This window comes from Medicago sativa, chromosome 6, assembly GCF_051527215.1.
Source record: "Medicago sativa cultivar Bolivia chromosome 6, Bolivia_mono, whole genome shotgun sequence".
Classification (NCBI taxonomy): Eukaryota; Viridiplantae; Streptophyta; class Magnoliopsida; order Fabales; family Fabaceae; genus Medicago; species Medicago sativa.
This window is the reverse complement of record NC_140754.1, coordinates 17,923,507-17,945,137: the sequence shown is the minus strand read 5'-3', so window position 1 is coordinate 17,945,137 and position 21,631 is coordinate 17,923,507. Positions and strand designations below refer to the sequence as shown.

The 21,631-nt window shown below is 34.3% G+C and overlaps 2 long non-coding RNA genes, 1 other non-coding gene and 1 pseudogene across 4 annotated transcripts; all 4 read right to left on the bottom strand.

The window, feature by feature from the left end:
• Positions 1-3,155: 3,155 nt before the first annotated feature.
• On the bottom strand, positions 3,156-9,108 carry LOC146913351 (ruvB-like protein 1; annotated as a pseudogene). Its single transcript, XR_015013431.1, has 12 exons — positions 8,966-9,108; positions 6,590-6,713; positions 6,287-6,473; positions 5,923-6,206; positions 5,652-5,807; positions 4,796-4,929; positions 4,455-4,520; positions 4,264-4,370; positions 3,820-3,919; positions 3,632-3,723; positions 3,484-3,552; positions 3,156-3,393 (listed from the first exon to the last, which is right to left on the bottom strand). The product of XR_015013431.1 is annotated as a ruvB-like protein 1 (transcript).
• Positions 8,227-8,322, bottom strand: LOC146913352 (small nucleolar RNA R64/Z200 family). The gene has a single exon (XR_015016939.1). It is a non-coding gene; the product is annotated as a small nucleolar RNA R64/Z200 family (small nucleolar RNA).
• A 585-nt stretch (positions 9,109-9,693) lies between the features above and the next one.
• On the bottom strand, positions 9,694-11,863 carry LOC146913350 (uncharacterized). Its single transcript, XR_015015674.1, has 2 exons — positions 11,661-11,863; positions 9,694-9,931 (listed from the first exon to the last, which is right to left on the bottom strand). It is a non-coding gene; the product is annotated as an uncharacterized LOC146913350 (long non-coding RNA).
• A 3,637-nt stretch (positions 11,864-15,500) lies between these two features.
• Positions 15,501-17,670, bottom strand: LOC146913349 (uncharacterized). Its single transcript, XR_015015673.1, has 2 exons — positions 17,468-17,670; positions 15,501-15,738 (listed from the first exon to the last, which is right to left on the bottom strand). It is a non-coding gene; the product is annotated as an uncharacterized LOC146913349 (long non-coding RNA).
• Positions 17,671-21,631: the final 3,961 nt, after the last annotated feature.

The following is a 21,631-nucleotide window of genomic DNA, read 5'->3' as shown; positions in this document are numbered from 1 at the left end:
TATAAGAATCATGAATTTTCTATGGATTATGTATGATTTATGAAATTTTGAATTGATTATGTATGGATGTTTAAAAGTTGAAGTTTTTTGGTAATTAAAAAAAGTTATTATTTGTACCAAAAAATAAATAAATTCAAAACTCCATGGGTACCCATGGATACCCATGGATACCTCAATACCCACGGGTACCCGTATAGTGGGCACCCACGAGGATACAGGCTGGGCACGGGTATCATATTTATCCAACGGGGCGAGGACGAGTATCATATTATCCGTACCCATGGGTATCCATTGACATCCCTAGCCTTTCCTGTAGATCATGTGAAAAGATTTATATACGTTGAAGCTAAAACACAAAATGATATAAATCATGTAGAGAGGCTTTCAACTATCTGTCTGATGCAGAAGTTTGTTCACCTAAAAGAACTGGATACTAAATTGCAGTTAATATCTGCCTTTGTTGTAGATCATGTGAAAGGATTTATATACGTTGAAGCTGAAAGTCAAAATGATATAAATCAGGTAGCTTTGGTAATAGGGTTTTCATTGGTTTATAGATAGATATCAATTATTAATAGAAAAGTGATTCTACCGCTAACTAAATATGTTTTCATTTGTTACTCGTGATCAAGCCGTTTTGAACATTTCATTTTCTAATCCGTGATGCAGGAGTACTCTAAATATTGTGTTATAGTTTATAATTATCTGTCATTTCGCAATCTATCCTTCCGATATAATATTTTGTCAAAAAAGTAGCTAACCCCCGTGCGAAGCACGGGTTTGTAACTAGTTAACATAAACAATCTTTGTTTATGGGATCCGGATCCTCGGAAGCAATTGTCTATACTCCATCCGTTTCAAAATATAAGCAAAATTTAATTTTTAGGTTCATTCATTTAATGATGTATGTGGTCCATAATATGTACCACATACATCATTAAATGAATGAACCTAACAAGTAAATTTTGCTTATATTTTGAAACGGAGGGAGTACAACTGTCTCTGCTGAATGATTTTGGTCCCCTTGATTGATCGTGCGGCTTAAACTAAAAAAATTAAAATATCATAAAAACAGATAATATGTGTTTCTTTTCTGCAACATATGCACAAGTGACATACGCTAACTAAGAGGCTACGCAAAAGGCCACCAACGACGGCGAAAGTCGTGACTTTATGTTGCAATGCCGACGTCGAAATTTTTTGTTTCATATTGTTGATGTATATGATATAAATCCTTGATTTTAAGATCAGTGTTGATTTTAGTGTAAAAATATTGCCCCAATTTGTTGATTATATTATGATACGTTGCCCCAAATTGTTTTACTCTACAGGTTGGGGGAGGGGATAACAAAATAAAGGCGATGTAAAAACAAATCATTTACAAAAAAAATCTTTTGTCAAAGTAATTTAGGGGTTATAATTTCAACAATTAAAATGAATAAATGGAAAATCGCGTGTTTGAAGTTTAATCTCTACAGATTGCAATGTCTTTATCAAATGAACTATACTTACGAGGACACCGATCATTGCAGTTTGAAAATTAAGTGAGACTTTGGAAAATTAATACCCTAAACACTTTGTATGTTCTATGTTTATTTTACTTTGGAAGCAAATCCTAACGCCTGTCAATTTATTTTTGACAATAACTAACGCTCCTCAATTGTAAAAGCTACATTTTGTAGCTTTGTTGCAATAATACGTTAGAACATGAAAGTTTCATTTTTTTGTACAGTTTTAAATAAGTCTGAGAGTTCCATAGAAAAGGAACATTTCTTTATGAGTATATGAGATGTGCTATATATAGAGCTTGCATGAAATTAACAAACTAACAACCTAATAACAAACCCTTATTAACTAAGTATATTTTCACTAACTCTAAATTTGTAATGCATCATGTAAGAAGGATATCTTAACATATAGTTGCCACAAGATCCAACTTAAGTGAGCCAAACAAATTACTACCCTAAATAACTTCTCCACCTAAGCAGATTTTAGATTTTTTTTCTTTTTTACATAAAATTATAACAAACAAATAAAAAAAATCATTTAAATAATTATTGTTTTAAGGAAAGAAGATTTCTATAAAAAGTTTTAACAAACTGTGATTTCGATGAGACAGTAACGATTCTTTAAATAACACACAACACTTTAGTTTGAAGGCATGTATGATGTTTGACGCGGACGACTCATGTGGTTTTATACATTCACTTCTATTTTTTCAAATTATTACATGTGTCGACGTGTCAATGTCATGTTCGATGTTTGTATCTATGTATGAGTATTGAAGTCACATAAGAGTAAGGAAGTAGAAACACTTTAAACATTAGCTGTTCCCCTATCAGACACATATCCATGTAGGATGCTTTGGATATTTTTAGCTGCATTTCATAATTTTTTTGAATTATACCAACCAATACATATATAGGATCACCAGAATAATTAAATAAATTATAACATAACACTTATCATGTCTATAGTGGCCTATGTTCACTTTGAAAATGTTAGTTCTCTCATTTGTTTTAGTAATTGTGCTCTATGTTAATTTAGATGCCTATCTTCTATGAAATTTGACAATTGAGAATTCACTTTCATTATTCTATGTCAATCAAATAGGAGCAAGTAACCTTAATTCCTTATAAAACTTCACCAAAATTTTCACCAATAAACCTTGAATCATGTTACAAAGTAGAAGAATTTCTTTAGGGGTCAATATTAGGTTTATGGCAGAATTAGAATAATTGTATCATTTAAATGTTAGATCATCCCACGAGTCTCTGTGATGATGTAGAATGTATTAATCAATGATCGGTGAACTGAACACATGACTTTTCTGTTGTTTGTGTTGGTGAAGCAATTTTCTTGTTACTTGAGCAATAAATGATTTAGAGAGAAATCGAGAGAAAAATGAGTTAGATTGAATAGATTGTAATTCTATATTCTCATTAGTGAATGAAACTATGAAAATAAACATTACAATCATTTATACACGAATGATGATCCAAAACCACAAATAGCCAAATGACAAAACAAAAACAAAGTATAAACACAGTCAAATAAATCTGTGGTAGCCAATTAGACTCTCCTCTCCCGTTCAAGACACCACCATACCAAAGAAGATCTATCACTGTTGTTGCCGGAAGACTGCGGCAGAGACAAGGGATCTTGCATGGAGGAACCCGCAAGGTACAGCGTCACCATGCTCAATAGGAAATGCAGCAATTAGGCACTTCTAAGGTCTAATAAAATGGCTCATAGGAAACTATTTCCATACAAGAATAATACTAAGCAGTTCAGATTCTAGCATTATGATATGTATTTTTCTTGCTGCTCTTGAAGTAGCTTGGCAGATGATTTTGCATCCAAATAAAGTGAACAAATTTCCTCAAGATCCGCCTATAAATTTCAAAACAGCAGCAACGTTAAAGGGATAAAAAAAGTAAACAAATTACTTCAGTGCAAATGTTCGATTCATTTCATTATTACTTTGCAGATGTTGTCTCTGCCATTTATCTTGGCAACAACGCTCGCGGTGATAAAAGCTGGACCGCATGCCTGATATGATTGATAAACAACACATATAAGTCACATACGAAAGGAAAACGTTAGATAACAAGTAATCTAGAATTCAAACCTTAGAGATGTCCATTGTCCAATCTCCCCAAGGAAAGCTAAACTTTCCTCATCCACAACAAGTTCCTCCACTTGAGCTCGGATAGCTAGAATCTATATGCAAATAAGTGTGTATGTTGGAGCATCCAAAATTAGCACGTTTGACATATTGAAAGGCTATTTGAAAGGAGGTTCAAGGTCATCATTTACCTGAATTATTTCAGCTGGACCGTAGGTTTGTGTTCGAATGATCACCAATCGATCCAATAGGTCAACAGGTATGCCATGAGGACTGGTCATATCAGTCCCTCTGTAAAAGAACGAACAGTCATTCTTACACTCAATTTTGAACATGATAAAAATAATTAAAATGGGATCATATCAATCAATCTATAACTGCTAACAAATATGATCGCCATTTTGTGTTAAGAAACTTCTATGCCCCAACAAATCATGAAAACAGAGACATGCCCCATTGAGATACTGCAAAATCAGGTGTCTTCTAGGTCTAGGTCATGCATACAGCATCGAAGAATACTAATCAACTAAAGACCTAAAAAATGACGGGCTACTAGTAATCAAATTTCATTTATCTAGTTTCTTCAAACTTTTCACTTCAGCAAAACTTAATACACAATTTTAGTTTCATCATACCTTACAGTGCATATTCCTCTATTTGTGGCGAAGATTACTATTGGAGATAGCGAGCTCTCTAAAGCACGGTTAAGATAGGAAAAACACTCCATATCTAGCATATGCACCTGTAAAGAAGCATTAGAACTTCATTAAATGGATGCAATACAATTGCAGGCTTTAATTAGGGAGAAAGTTAACGATGAAGTCACCTCGTCGATAAAGAGAACCCCAGGGACAAGTTCTGCAACACCTTCATCGATATATCGGTTGACAACCTGTCACCAACATAAGCATTTATTGATAAAATTGCAATTAAGATCTCATTTCTTAGATTGTTGGTTTTCTTCCAAATGAAAAAAGGTAACATAGTACTAAATAGCATCTTCATGGTGGAATCCACATAAAGTCTGTCCATTGTGGCTCTGCTGTAGAATGCCTTACCATGCGTTTGAACTTATGACCTGATTACATGACAACAACTCTGACCGATAGGTAAGGGTTCCCCTTCTAGTTAAACAATTAAACATGTATTACAAGTTATAAAAAATACCTTATTAATTTCTTGTCTCAACTTGTCAGTGATTTCCGTCTTCCTAGGTTTCATCATCTGGCTCATAAGAGATAAAATATCTTGCCCCCTTGAGGTCGCGCATTGGCAGCATCCAGATCATGTAGGGTTACATCCTTTGAGAACAAAAAAAAAAAAATCAAAATCACAATAAGGAACCAGTATATAGCAAGTGTCTAGAAAATAATTTTGCAGAGTCTGGACCATTTATTCTCTCTTATATGCAGCAGCAGCTTTGTCCCTTACCTCCATTGGGCAGTGAGAGTTGACTATGATGGCAACAACTGAAACGACAAAGATAACTGTGACGGTGACAACATCGACGACGATGGTCGACACGACAGTAACTACAACGTGGTGGGAGAAACCAATGATAGTTATACGCTAACTTCAGCAACTACAACATCATGGCGAAGATGAAGACATCATTGACAAGAATGAGTTATAGTGGTGGTGATAAGTGGTTATGGCTTAGTTTCCAGATGTTGGTGGTAGGAGGTGAAAAAGAGTTATCGTTAAAGAGGGTTTTCTATATGATATAGAGTTTCCTTTTCGTTTACTTTTACTTTTAATTTATGTTTAATTGTAAAGAACTTGTAAATAAATAGGGAATGAAAATGTAGTTGCTGAAAACACATGCCGTGCCAATTCGTGTGATGCCTGTCGTGCCATGTAGCAGTGCTCCAAATTATATCTTCAGAGCTAAGGAGGAGTTAAGCCCCAAACAATAGAATTGATACATTTATAGTTTTTCACCGAGAATTCAAATATAATTTACTAAATTAGAAAATCTTTATAGACATGACATGAATATAATTATGGTTTTCAAATGAAATACCTGAACAATCTCTTTTTTCTTGTGAACCTCTCCCTTGGGAAGTGGAACATACTCCTCAGTTTCAAGGTCAAACTCAGTAGCAAAAGCATCACTTGGGCCAACCCTTTTCACAGCCCCGCAATTTGCCTCAATATATATAACATCCCCGACAGCTACCTGTACAGTGTATCAAAGCTATAGAATGTTTGACGCCAATATTTGTATAGATTTAAAATGAAAATATAAACACGTGACCTTTCAAAAAGAGAAAAGAATAACAGCAAAACCACACCTTTTCCTTGATCAAGGCATCATATATCGTGGGGTTCAACTTTAGTTGCTTGGTTCCTTTGACTGTCTTCAATCCAATTATCACATGGCTGATACTTTTACCATAACCTCCTGTTATACTCTCAGTTTCTTCAGGAGAGAGCTCGGTGACCTCGCCTTCATATACTTCCTTATTTTCCTTAATACGTAGACCGATAGCACGTCGAAAATTTTCCATAAGAACCTCAGTCTTCTTTACTTCAGTTGAGTATACTTTGGAACCAACCATTGGGCAGAATGGAACCTATAATAAATCGTATATATAACGTCACAGACAGAAACAAAAGAATACAAGAATGATTTTCGTTTGGTACAAAACCAACCTTTGGTCCCAAGCTCCTGACATATCCCAAGTGCTAATGCAGTCTTTCCGGTTCCGGGGGGGCCGGCGACAAGGAGTGCCTTGCCAGCCATCTTCTTCTGGCGTATCATGTCGACCACAAGGCCACACGCTTCTCTTGCCTCAGCTTGTCCCACAAACCCAGAAGCAAAAGGCAATGCTTTTCCACTCACCTGGACAATGACCAAACCTTTGAGCATAGCAAGAAATAATCAAAAGGGTTTGGTTTCACACACAACAAACACAAAACGGAGAAAATAACTTATTAAATTGTGGAAAAGGAACGAACCTCAAGACCTAGGCCTTTAATGTGAGTGTGAGTAGCAACACGCTGTTTCTTTGTTGTTGACTGAACCTCTTCAATTTTCATCTTCGTAGTCAATCTCGGATAGCGGTATGACAAATAGCGGTCACTGATATTTGATTATTTTTTGAACAAATTACGTTAAACAAACTTGTATAATTTTGACATGCATATATAGAGAGAGAGATAGAGAGAGAGAGAGAGAGAGAGAGATAGATAGAGAGAGAGAGAGAGAGAGAGAGAGAGAGAGAGAGAGAGATTGAAGGGAGAAGAACATGACACAAACTGAGAATGAGAAGCAAAGCGGCAGCGATGTATATGAGGAAGAAGAAAGGAAATAAGGCTAGGGTTTGAGTGTATATCACTTACAAATTGGACTAGGTATAATCCGAAAATGTCTTTTAAAAAGAGGGAAAAAAGATGGACACGCAACCAAAAATTATGTGCAGAGAATGGGTAGAGTCCTATGTTTTAAGACTTCATAAAAATTGAGAGGGAAGTAGAAGTCAGTTTCTAACATAATTAGCATGAAATGTGACAAAACTATGCATGCAATTAGAATCGGGGGACAATTCAGCGCGAATATGCTTTTGATTAAAAAAATTGGTCGGACGAACCTATTTTTTTTTGTCCCTATATTGTACAAAGTAATTCAAAATTTCATAGGATAGTTTACCTATGATGGAAAATATTTAGGACTAAAACTTGATAAAAAATTTAGAGGAAATAAAAAGCAAAATTTGAAAATTGTATAAGGACAAAAAACTTACTTAACCCTAAAGTAATTCAAAATTTCATAGGATAGTTTACCTATGATGGAAAATATTTAGGACTAAAACTTGATAAAAAATTTAGAGGAAATAAAAAGCAAAATTTGAAAATTGTATAAGGACAAAAAACTTACTTAACCCTAAATTAGACAAGGTAAAAAAGAAAAGGAAGGAATGTATGTCTCATGGTCAGTCCCAAATGGTATAGGCGGCGACGCCGCTCCACAAGGCAATAAAATATGAGACAACTCCAATGGATATGCCACCAGTTACGATGGTGACATCAACACCAGATGCATTTGTTTATGACGATTACATGAGAATTATGCAAACAAGAAATACTTGCGTACAAAACGAACGTTATGGTTTACAAAACGAATAATAACATGACAATCATTAAATTTTTAATAAAAATGTAAAATTAATATAATGAAAATTGGTTCTAATCTTGTTTCTCTTGGTCACTTTGATAAACATCATTGTTTGCAATCAAGTCATGCGCTGACTACCAAACGACCCTTCTATCGAACCCCCTGGGAATCAATAGAGTCTGATTGAACGATAATTTCGTAGGCAGGACATAACTTGATGTCAAACAATAATATTTTTTCAATGGTAAAGAGAAAGAAGAGGAGAACCGATTTCATTATCTTAACTTTACATTTTTATTAAAAAAATAATTAATGCTGTATGCTATTTTTCATTAGTTATAAACCATAACATATGTTCGTTTGTACACAAGTATGTCTCTCAATAATTTAGTACTGAGATGCATTGAAAATCTCTCGTCACTATTTATATTTCCAAATTTCATAAAATAAAAAATACATAGTTGCAAAGATATATTACAAGTTTCTGCTTTGTGAATACGAATTGACATTCTCATTGATCATGAAAATCTCTAAAGTCTGATATGTGAATTTTCTTCTATAATTATCACTACAGAAACAATTTGTAAATCACAACACTCAATTTTAAAAATTATTAAATTCTAAAAAAACAAAAAATTGTAAACTAAATTACTGCAATAGCTCTAAATTGTAATGAAATTTCTGCTCATAGCTTGAATCTGAATAATTTGAAACAAAAGACAGAGTATCACAAAGCAAATATAACAGAGACACCTGCACATTACACATAACAGATACGCATCGATGGGCGGACCCAGACATTCGACATTGGTGTGGCTAAAATTTCAAAGATACCATGATGCAAATTATACTAAAAATAAGAAATAACATTGTTTGATGCAATACATTTACAATGAAAATCGTCTACTATCCATTTGTTAAAAATGAGCTAAAAATTAGCCACAATTGTACAAAGAAATCACAATGCACAATAAGCAATTATCATATACAAGCAATTTTCCAAACTCTATAACAATGAACTTATTCTTTTTTTAAACAAACTATGTTATGAATTAAAAAAAAAAAACAAACAAAGTCATATGGCATTGGCAGTAGCAAAAAAGCCATGGCATATTTCGATGCATTCAAAAAAAGCCATTAACGATTCTCAATTCTCAATTCTAAACCCTAAAACAAGCAATTGATGAAGAAATGAGAAACTAGAGAATCAATTGGATTACCTTGGCGTAGAGTGAGTGAGAACTGTGAGAGAGATAGTTGGTTTGAAGAAGAGAGGAGAAGAAGGTGCTGCTGAGAGTGGAGAAGAAATAAAATTGATGTGTGTTCTGTTCTGACTTGTGAGTTCTCACCTGCGTATACAGTGCGCACTTGGCTGTATACGGTGGGTCCGTTCCTTCCTGATTTATACCAATCTCTATTATATATATTTGCCTTAATTTTTTTTGAAAAGTACACTTGGCACTCTTCTATGTTAAACTTCATTTAATGTATTACACACTTAAGCATCACTAATACACATGTGCACCTCATCATCTAATTTTAGCTTGATTATTGGCTATTGATAAATCATTGTTAAATATTAACACATGTTTGACCTTTCCATTTATTACAATTGATACCGATATGAATGTCAATACAAAAGTGGCATCCTATAAGAATATTCTCTCTATTGAACCTACAACCATTTCATTTTGTATGTGTATTTCCACTAATCAAACAATCACCCTTTAATGTCCATAAATGTCTTATAATTACGTGTGAAAAAAGTTCTAATTTAAGATATGCATCAACAATTGTATTGCTCAATTTTTCTCTATAAATATTGGTTCAACTTTCACCATTTCATATTCATTCAAAGAATTCAGAATGCTTTCCAAATATCATAACGAAAGTTGTATATGATGGTGGTTCGGGTAAAAAGGTGTTTTTGTAACACCCATACCAGACGTATCTAGAAAGTCTGGCACGTGCGTTAATATTAGTACTGGATACATTAAAATATACAACAATTAAAACTTCGAATGAATAATATTTACAACAAGTTACGTTCGTATAAATAATAATACATCACAACTCATCCATACATAAAATTACATCCTTGATATCCATAACGTCCTGCAACTTTACGAACGAACCCTTGAAGTAGTATCCATCCGGCACCGAACATGCATAAACATCCTGCTTATCTGAAACAAATAAGGATTGGGATGAGACATAATGTCTCAGTGAGTTCCCCTAAATCCTAGGCTATAGGCAACCTCAAGGGGAAACCTACGGTCACCACGTGTCTACATTACAACCTGACGGTTGATTATACGTGTGTGGGGACATGCATACTTAGACGGTAGTGCATACTAGAGCCGTCATAGTCTTATCTCACTTGTTATAGGCTTCACTTCCTATACGTGTCATGGCGGTCGAGGGGAACCTAGAACCGCATTGCCAAGGATACACTCAATGTATCGAGGCCTAAACATAACATATTCATGGCACGATTCTAAACCGGACGATTAGGGGAAATCTAAAATCGTCATCGGTTTCATATTCTTTACTTGCTCTACACATATCTTGCTCTTGCCTAAAAGCATCTTGTTCTAAAACATAATCATACATAGGCTCTTCATGAGCATAACATAATCGTGCATAGAGACATACTCATAACATACATGTCGTACATAAGTTCATTTATTAAGTTAGCGTTGAACAAACATTATCATCTTGGTTCATTTTACGGAAAGTCCCGGGTGGAGTAACCCCGAGTACAATCCCATCATAACCGATGTACGTACATCGGACTCCCTCAGTGTCGTGCAATCCCCTTACGGAGCTTTCCCCGTTCCCATCATGAGAACCCCTTGAATCCATACCTTCATGGATTGCAAGAGACACGAGCACCTACATCCTTAATTACTCAGTACCATGTGATCCCCTTACGGAGCCTTCCCCGTTCTCGTCATGAGAACCCCTTGAATCCATACCTTCATGGATTGCAAGAGACATGGCACCTACATATTCATTAATCATAGTCTTGACGTTCATTTAGGTTAAACTTAACCTTTCATTCATGTTTACCTCGGATCCTTGAATCGATCCGATTAATGGTAAATGTTCATACTTGTTCATGCTTGCACATTCTTAAACATGGTGGAGTGATTAACTAATCAACCCACACTTATCATGCTTACTAACTTATTCCTGTTCATGTGCGAACATATAATTCGCATCCTATCATTCTAGGAATTTATACTAACTTGCTAGTTCTCGACGACTATGTCGAGGCTCTAATTCTCCCCTTGCTTATGGATTATCTTGCTACCCCAGTTCGCATCGTACATACACATCATCCTCTCATATACCAAGCATCACTAAACATGTTTAATACTTGCTTCATTCATAAGAAAACTCTTTTAGAAATTCATCATATAGGACCTTGGTTTGAGGGGTTTGTTTTTATAAAAGATTGCACGGGTAACACCAGCTCGAAAGATGACAACAGGGCCTGAGGCGAGCAAGTTGTGCTCTGATGCACAAACTCACTCGCGAGGCGAGTAGCATCACTCGCCATGGCGAGTTGCTCTGCTCGCGAGGCGAGCTCAGGGCGAGCAACACCCCCCACTCGACTTTCATACTCGCCGTGGCGACCAGCTTGCTCGCGAGGCGAGTTATGACAGTCCAGCACCTGCATAATTGGTGTTTTTGACCCAAAAACCTCAAAACCAACCATCCATATGCATAACATGACATTAGAGGCCATAGAAAACTTGTAAAACATATATATAGCAAGTGTAAAACATGTTTAGCATGCATGGCATAAAAAGGGGTAATCAATTCATTCATAAACCCTAGAATTGTCATATTATCCTACAAGACAAAAACATAAACCCAAAGGGTAGGATAGCTACCTATGGAACTCACCTAATCACTATCTTGAAGCAACTCCAAGCTCCAAGCATCAACATGCCCAAAACCTTAGTTTTGCTCCCTTTGCTTCCTTGCTCATACCATTCAAACCCATCATCCTTTTCTTGCAAATCAAGACACCATTTCAAGCTCAAAACCATTCTTCAATATTACCCTCAAAACACATATTCAAAACATAATGTCAAAAGGAATTCTTGGTGAGGAAGGATAAAGATATTAACCCATTCAACCTTAACATTCTTACCTTGATCATGTAGAAACCACTTCTTAAACATATTCATGCTTCAAATCCCAACTTACCAAAACCCTAGATTTATGGAGGAGAAGAGAAGTTGAAGAATCAAACAAATACAAGCTTCCAATAACTTAGAAGATCATATAGAATACACAAATAGAAGCTTGTCTTGAGAGGAAGAAGATTTGGAAGGCTTAGTGGTGAGGAAGAGAGAAAGAGGCGTGAGAGAGAAGAGAGAAGGAGGAGAAATGTTTGCCAACACTTGAAGAGAGAGAAAGGAAACAAGAAATGAGATATTTTTGGGATAAAATCAAATAAATATCCTTCCCACATGAAATTACCATATTACCCTTGGTTATTGCGTGTTTAAAACGACTCTGATACTTGTCCCGTAAATAGCTGACATGTCATTTAAAATATTTCCAATAACTTACTTTCCATGAATTAAATTCATCTGACACGGTCAACGGGTAATATACCGATACTGTCAGGCGGGATATTACATTCTACCCCCCTTAAAAAAATTTCGTCCTCGAAATTTAGAGATCACCTCCGATCATCATGACAAAGACTTACCATTTATGGTCTGACCCATACATCTTCTATTCATACATATCCAAAAAGTTCATCATTGCTTGTGCTTCATCTTGTTTCTCGATTCACATACATAAGCATATAGCTTTCTTGATCTTAATATCACTTGAACTTGAAGTTATCTTAGTATATCATGTTTTGGAACCTATATTGCTACACATAAATTTATCGTCTCGGACTCATATCTTACCCGTTTAACTTAAACCATTCATACACATATCTTATCATAAACATTAACACTCAGGATTTGCCTTTTAACTGGAATCCTACCGGAAACCAGGTTTGCCCTGCAGTGCTTACTTGTAACTTTAAAACATCTTTCCATGCATACATATTCTTATTGGGTAAACATATACTTCATACATCAATTTATTTACTGTACCTTGAGACACATGCCTCTTACCTGCATTACTCATATAAACGTTTCCACGAATCTCTTATCTCTTTTCAGAGCCTTAGGAAATCTTCCGATTTCATTACAATCTCAATGCATTTTACCACACCCGAACTAATGGGTAAATCATATAACTTGACATAGAGGAGTGAAATCAACTTGCCACCCCATCTGAGAATCTAATAACCAACGTTATGGTTCACTGGCTCTTAAAACTTTCTAGTAATTCCATGTGCACTTACATTGCGCACTCTTAACCACGAATCCGTGTATTCCGTATAGTATTGGATTCATACAACATTGTCGTCTCCATAAACATGTGCATACTTTCAAATACCGCCTCCTATTAAATGATAACGATACGTGTTCTAGAATCTTTCTTAAAGAAATCTTCTTAAACTCTGGTATTAGGGTCCTTGGAACGTATAGATACATGACTGAAAAAGATTTTTATCATTTCCAAAACTGATTTTGTAATGGTACCACAGAACCATCGAACGAGTTTCTATATTTTGAAAAAAAAAGTTTAACATCTCGCTCCTAACTTGTCAACAACAAGTTGGTCCTGAAGTTCATACGTCTTAAGCGAGTTACTTAAAACGTATCTTATCAGTTTTGAAAATATATAATCCCATGAGGTTAGAAAAAAAAATAATCATCGTTTCCAAGTTCCATAATACCAATTTTAACTTTAAAAGTTATAAAACTATGACTTGACAAGTCTTAACAAGTATCGTTTTCATTCAACAAGTTTGCACACAAGGGTATGAAGCTCATTGCATAAAACTCAAGAGTTGTTCCCCCTTTCTTGATAACATGCTTAACTTCGTGAGTGGATTCGTCCCTTCTTAACAGATATACTTATGCGTTTTACACTACCATAACCATATAAAATCCTTGAGCCTCTTGACATTAACTGGATTTCTTCACATCATCCCATTCGTTTATCGCTTGAGCGTTAATACCTTTTCCGGAAACCGGTCATCATTCTTGATACTTTGATTCCTTACTTGAGTCACTAGTCAAACCTTCTAAATCTTACATGTTTTCCATATTTCATGATTACCGATTAACTTTCATGGCGCTACTCTGATTCCCACCGGTTGGCTTAAACCATTACTCTAATCCGTTAAAGCAATTGAGACTTCAATTCATGCTTATCACTTGAATATTCAGATCTTGAAATTTTTCTTTTAAAGAAAACTTCGTAAACTAGCGCACGGGTCATTGACGTTGGTGATTTTCTACTTTATAATATATTGAGTTTAGGCCCCGGTCGTTGCTCTAAAATCATAGAACGAGTTGATAACACATATGCGCTATCAAATCTAGACTCTAATAAGTCTAACCCGCTCTATGAGTGTAATAGCATACCGGTTCCTAGAAAATCTCGTGAATTTCTTCCAAAAACATCAACCTCAATCACCCATACGTGTAAATATTTTTAAAATTCTTTAAACTTTATAACTCAACATCATATCGAGCCTTAGCAAATCTATTAAGCAAAACATAGGTTCGAGAAATACGTCACAATTCCTCAAAATCTGAAAGCCTTGTGATCTCTCATAATTTTGCACTGCTTTAAATTTTCTTCATGTACTCACATCCATGACGTATTTTTAAAATACCGGAACCTCCAAACTCTTAATCTGAGATCTTTGTGATTTCTTACTTCACACCTCATGCATAATCATCTGTGACTTTCCTTCTCAATACCGGAACTTCTATACTTTCGATCTTGGCTCTTGACACATCAACCTCCAAAGCTACCTTAAACCGTATCGACTTCGTTGATGATTGCCCATGCCTTCTTCCTTGAAAATCTTAGGATATGATATGCATTCATTACTTGATATCGTAAAAGATTCTTGATCACATAAAATATTACGGTGAAGACATCTCCCCAATAGTTATCGCAAACCATAGGAACGAAATAGAAGATTTCATAAAAACGGAAAGTTTCGTCCCACGCTTGCTATTGGTGAGCTTCTCCAACTCTATTTTCATAAAACATTTATTACATAAAATTCTTATTCTCAAGTACCCAATGCACATCATTCATTCCTATCATAGTAAAATATTTTATAACATATGCATGGCAACATCAACCTTTTCGATACAATTCTTGGCACGTCGGAAATCAATGCCTTAATCCTGATAACATAAACCTTTCTCTTGAATTCTCAACTTCCTTCACATATTGTTATTCCTGAGAACCTGCTGACTCTGTCATCATATGTCAACTTCTCACTATCTTGTAGCCTTATTCTGACATTCCATAATATCTTAACCTATACTGTCGGAACGTTCCTTCTTAACATATCTTACATTTTCGGAGGATTCACACTTCCACTTGTTTAGTTCACCGGCCACCTTTTGGCACGATCAACTACTTCATCACATACTTCATCCCTCCTGGGTCCTATTCAGCTCTCAGGCATCTATTCTAGTCGTCGAATGCTAAATTGAGTTGATCAGGCTCATCTAACAACAACAATTAGAACATTTACCCGGAACCCAATGGTCCCACTACCTTAGTTGTAATTTAATGACCCAAGGCACGGTCTGAATCGACCTGCTCTGATACCAAATGTAACACCCATACCAGACGTATCTAGAAAGTCTGGCACGTGCGTTAATATTAGTACTGGATACATTAAAATATACAACAATTAAAACTTCGAATGAATAATATTTACAACAAGTTACGTTCGTATAAATAATAATACATCACAACTCATCCATACATAAAATTACATCCTTGATATCCATAACGTCCTGCAACTTTACGAACGAACCCTTGAAGTAGTATCCATCCGGCACCGAACATGCATAAACATCCTGCTTATCTGAAACAAATAAGGATTGGGATGAGACATAATGTCTCAGTGAGTTCCCCTAAATCCTAGGCTATAGGCAACCTCAAGGGGAAACCTACGGTCACCACGTGTCTACATTACAACCTGACGGTTGATTATACGTGTGTGGGGACATGCATACTTAGACGGTAGTGCATACTAGAGCCGTCATAGTCTTATCTCACTTGTTATAGGCTTCACTTCCTATACGTGTCATGGCGGTCGAGGGGAACCTAGAACCGCATTGCCAAGGATACACTCAATGTATCGAGGCCTAAACATAACATATTCATGGCACGATTCTAAACCGGACGATTAGGGGAAATCTAAAATCGTCATCGGTTTCATATTCTTTACTTGCTCTACACATATCTTGCTCTTGCCTAAAAGCATCTTGTTCTAAAACATAATCATACATAGGCTCTTCATGAGCATAACATAATCGTGCATAGAGACATACTCATAACATACATGTCGTACATAAGTTCATTTATTAAGTTAGCGTTGAACAAACATTATCATCTTGGTTCATTTTACGGAAAGTCCCGGGTGGAGTAACCCCGAGTACAATCCCATCATAACCGATGTACGTACATCGGACTCCCTCAGTGTCGTGCGATCCCCTTACGGAGCTTTCCCCGTTCCCATCATGAGAACCCCTTGAATCCATACCTTCATGGATTGCAAGAGACACGAGCACCTACATCCTTAATTACTCAGTACCATGTGATCCCCTTACGGAGCCTTCCCCGTTCTCGTCATGAGAACCCCTTGAATCCATACCTTCATGGATTGCAAGAGACATGGCACCTACATATTCATTAATCATAGTCTTGACGTTCATTTAGGTTAAACTTAACCTTTCATTCATGTTTACCTCGGATCCTTGAATCGATCCGATTAATGGTAAATGTTCATACTTGTTCATGCTTGCACATTCTTAAACATGGTGGAGTGATTAACTAATCAACCCACACTTATCATGCTTACTAACTTATTCCTGTTCATGTGCGAACATATAATTCGCATCCTATCATTCTAGGAATTTATACTAACTTGCTAGTTCTCGACGACTATGTCGAGGCTCTAATTCTCCCCTTGCTTATGGATTATCTTGCTACCCCAGTTCGCATCGTACATACACATCATCCTCTCATATACCAAGCATCACTAAACATGTTTAATACTTGCTTCATTCATAAGAAAACTCTTTTAGAAATTCATCATATAGGACCTTGGTTTGAGGGGTTTGTTTTTATAAAAGATTGCACGGGTAACACCAGCTCGAAAGATGACAACAGGGCCTGAGGCGAGCAAGTTGTGCTCTGATGCACAAACTCACTCGCGAGGCGAGTAGCATCACTCGCCATGGCGAGTTGCTCTGCTCGCGAGGCGAGCTCAGGGCGAGCAACACCCCCCACTCGACTTTCATACTCGCCGTGGCGACCAGCTTGCTCGCGAGGCGAGTTATGACAGTCCAGCACCTGCATAATTGGTGTTTTTGACCCAAAAACCTCAAAACCAACCATCCATATGCATAACATGACATTAGAGGCCATAGAAAACTTGTAAAACATATATATAGCAAGTGTAAAACATGTTTAGCATGCATGGCATAAAAAGGGGTAATCAATTCATTCATAAACCCTAGAATTGTCATATTATCCTACAAGACAAAAACATAAACCCAAAGGGTAGGATAGCTACCTATGGAACTCACCTAATCACTATCTTGAAGCAACTCCAAGCTCCAAGCATCAACATGCCCAAAACCTTAGTTTTGCTCCCTTTGCTTCCTTGCTCATACCATTCAAACCCATCATCCTTTTCTTGCAAATCAAGACACCATTTCAAGCTCAAAACCATTCTTCAATATTACCCTCAAAACACATATTCAAAACATAATGTCAAAAGGAATTCTTGGTGAGGAAGGATAAAGATATTAACCCATTCAACCTTAACATTCTTACCTTGATCATGTAGAAACCACTTCTTAAACATATTCATGCTTCAAATCCCAACTTACCAAAACCCTAGATTTATGGAGGAGAAGAGAAGTTGAAGAATCAAACAAATACAAGCTTCCAATAACTTAGAAGATCATATAGAATACACAAATAGAAGCTTGTCTTGAGAGGAAGAAGATTTGGAAGGCTTAGTGGTGAGGAAGAGAGAAAGAGGCGTGAGAGAGAAGAGAGAAGGAGGAGAAATGTTTGCCAACACTTGAAGAGAGAGAAAGGAAACAAGAAATGAGATATTTTTGGGATAAAATCAAATAAATATCCTTCCCACATGAAATTACCATATTACCCTTGGTTATTGCGTGTTTAAAACGACTCTGATACTTGTCCCGTAAATAGCTGACATGTCATTTAAAATATTTCCAATAACTTACTTTCCATGAATTAAATTCATCTGACACGGTCAACGGGTAATATACCGATACTGTCAGGCGGGATATTACAGTTTTCATTTATACTATTTTCTGTTAGTTTTCTCTCATTGTATTGTTTTTATTTGGTAGTATTATCTATCCTTTTTTTTAAGTCACTTATAAATTCTAGACTTCTTTATCAAAGTCCAGGGATTATGGATCTAATATGTAACGTGGAGGCTAGACCTAGCAATTAGACATCTAAATTTTGAACTCACACCTTTCAAGCGATCATTTGATATCAGGATCAACACGTAGCAGCAGTACAATTTCGTCCAAGAATTTTTGAAGAATATTAAGATTGAGAATGATTGATAAGGATCTATGAAACATGGAGATTTTTTTTTCTTTCTATGAAACATGGATATAAACATGTACTAATGATTTTTTTAGTGTTTACTGGCATTATCATCAAATTGTTTGTTGATAATTTATTTTTTTGGCTGAAATATATAATTTAGTTTTTTTTTTGAAGGAATAATTTAGTTGTTTCTCCTTAAAAAAATAATTTGGTCGTTTCAAATTATAATTTTGCTACGTTAATGTTGTTGGTTTTTTTTTAAGGAATGTTGTTGGTTGGTTTTTATTGTCTTTGTTTATTTTTTCATATTTTTTAATTATATTTTAAAACAAAGCAATTTGATTAGGTGCACCAATAAAACAAAGTGATTTGATATATCAATAAAAAAAAATTGTTGGTATATACAAATTAACTCATTCACTATATACGAAATTACGAATCTATATTATTATAAAGATAAAAAAAAAATAGTACACATGACATTTTAATTTACTTACAAGACTTAATTGCTCTTAATTCTTCATTTGTAAATTTCCTACAATAAACACGTTACTTCTTTTTTGTTATTATTACTTACTCATATTAATTTAGTAATTTTTATGAACATTCAAAGTTATTATTACTTACTCATATTAATTTAGTAATTTTTATGAACAGTCTTAATCAAATCAAGAAAGAAAAGATTTTCACGTGCCAAAGCAATTGCCCTTTTTTATGGTGAAAATTTTATAATTTTTTGTCAATCATTTCTATACATGCTAACAATTCAATTAATAATCTTAAACAAAATTAAAAAAAATATCTACTTCGAATCTCTATAATAAACAAAAGGCATGCACAGCAAAAATAAATCAAAATAGGCGAATAATTATTGATTTAAATTGTACTAAAAAAACTGATTATGATTTTATTATACAGTTTCCACTCTATTTTATTACTCAATTATAACTTAATCGTTGTATTTTCTTCATGATTTTTTTAATCTATGAAAATAATATCCTAAGTAAATAGAAAATCATTTTAACGTATTAATTTTCCTACGAAAAATTTAAAAAAATAGTTTTCCAAATATTTGTTTTAATTTTTGGAAAAATAAATCAAGGAAGGCAAATTTTCCAATCAAACTTATTAGGCCATATTTTGTTAAAAAATTGAACAAGCAAGAATTTTGGTTAAGAAGTGTCCATTGAATCATACATTATCACTGCAAGAATTTTGTTTTGAATGAAAATTATATGCATTGATTTTAGTTGATTACATAATATGCATGTTCAAAGATAATTAATAACATTTACCTTCAATTCCTTAATGGTGATCATCATTTACCTTCAATTCCTTTTTCCTCTAAAAAATAATTTGTTCAATTCCTTCAACATGATAAATGGATGATTTGTGTTTTTAATCATATGTTTAATGTTCAATAATCTGCTAGCCTTTTCCCTATATATAGTCGATCCATCTTACATCATTTTCACTTGCTTATTCATTTCATATGATCTTATTACCTTTAAAAAATTTGCAATGGTACCATACACATCTTCCATTTCCGTTGTTTCTAAATATGAATCAACCATTAACGTTAGAAAAAAATTAATCAAACAACGTGTTTTACTTCTCTTGCTTGAAACAGAAATTTTATAACATCAAATAAAATATATAATTAAATTAAATAAAGGATTAAATGACAATGAAAATTCATGAATGAGTTTGAATGAAAAATAACCGTTAAAATAAAGCTTATAAAAAAAAGCTTAATTCTCTCGGAAAAAAATAAAGCTTAATGAAATTTTTTATTTAAAATAAAGCTTATAAAAATATCCAAATAAGAACAATTACATTGGACAAATCCTTTTGCTTAGTAATATTTGTTTTTTGATACATTTTACTTAGTATTTTAATCTCAACAAGAGTGCACTAAAGATCCTATGTAAATCTTCTTTCTTTTTTAATTTCACTAAGATAATAAATAAAACGATGGTAACCCTTTACCGCTGATTAAGGATCCATTTCCTAAAAAGAAATACCCTTCATTACCAAAAAAAAATATTTATGAGTTGATTATTGTTTGTATAATACTACGAAGTTTACTCCGCTAATTATTTTTTACCAAAAATGGTAACAATCACATTTGGATTGAATCTGTGTGAGACACAACAAAATATAAAGTTTTTTTAATTGTTTTTCTTAAAAAAAATTGGTATATGCAAATTTCACTATTGTAAACAAATAAAAAATAGCTTCATTTTTTTTCAATGAAAAACTAATTGAATTTTTTATCACTTATTAATCATGTTTCAAAGGCAACCATCAAATTATCATCATTGTTTGATTTCTCAACCAATCAAATGGAGTCATGTATTCTTTGCCTTAACTTTCTACCAATTAGAGTAACTAAATCATCATAGGTTTCAATCATACACGTATTTGTTAACAAGTAAATCAAATATATATATAGGTACAACAAATATAACTTTCTAACATGCAAAATCTTACATGTTTTTCTGCTCAACTTTCAACTAGCATGGTGACGTGACATTTTTTTTTCTTGGGCTTTCATTTTCATTTTTTTTTTCGTTTCTCAAATATGAAACGTATCATTGATGTCATTACAAGAACCATTGAATTGCTTCTAAAATGCAAGGACCATTGAGTACGAGTATATGATATAACATAATGAGTATGTGTAACATTCCAATTTGAGTATTAGAATTTAAAACTTTTTCAACTCAAATGGAGTTTTACTTTAAGATTTCAACTTAAAACTTCATATAAATGACTTTGAATAACTTTATTTAGAAGAAAGATTTATAAAATATTTACATTTACATAAAAGACACCTTAAAAAATACAACGAATAATGAGACCCTAAACTAGACTCTACTATGATCCGGCCTCTGATGATACTTTGAAAATTACTTATACCTGAAAAATAGAAATAAATGTGGGGTGAGAGTATGAGTGTATGTCATTGCAAGGACCTTTGAATTGCTTCTAAAATTGAATTAATTCAAATTATTTCTGGTCAATTTGTTTTGATAAAAAAAAAAGGATCCTAAAAATATGTCAGATTATATAGTTGATTTAATTATAATGCTATGAAGAGTATCATTTTATTTTTCTACGAAAGATGCAAAATCATCTTAGCATTT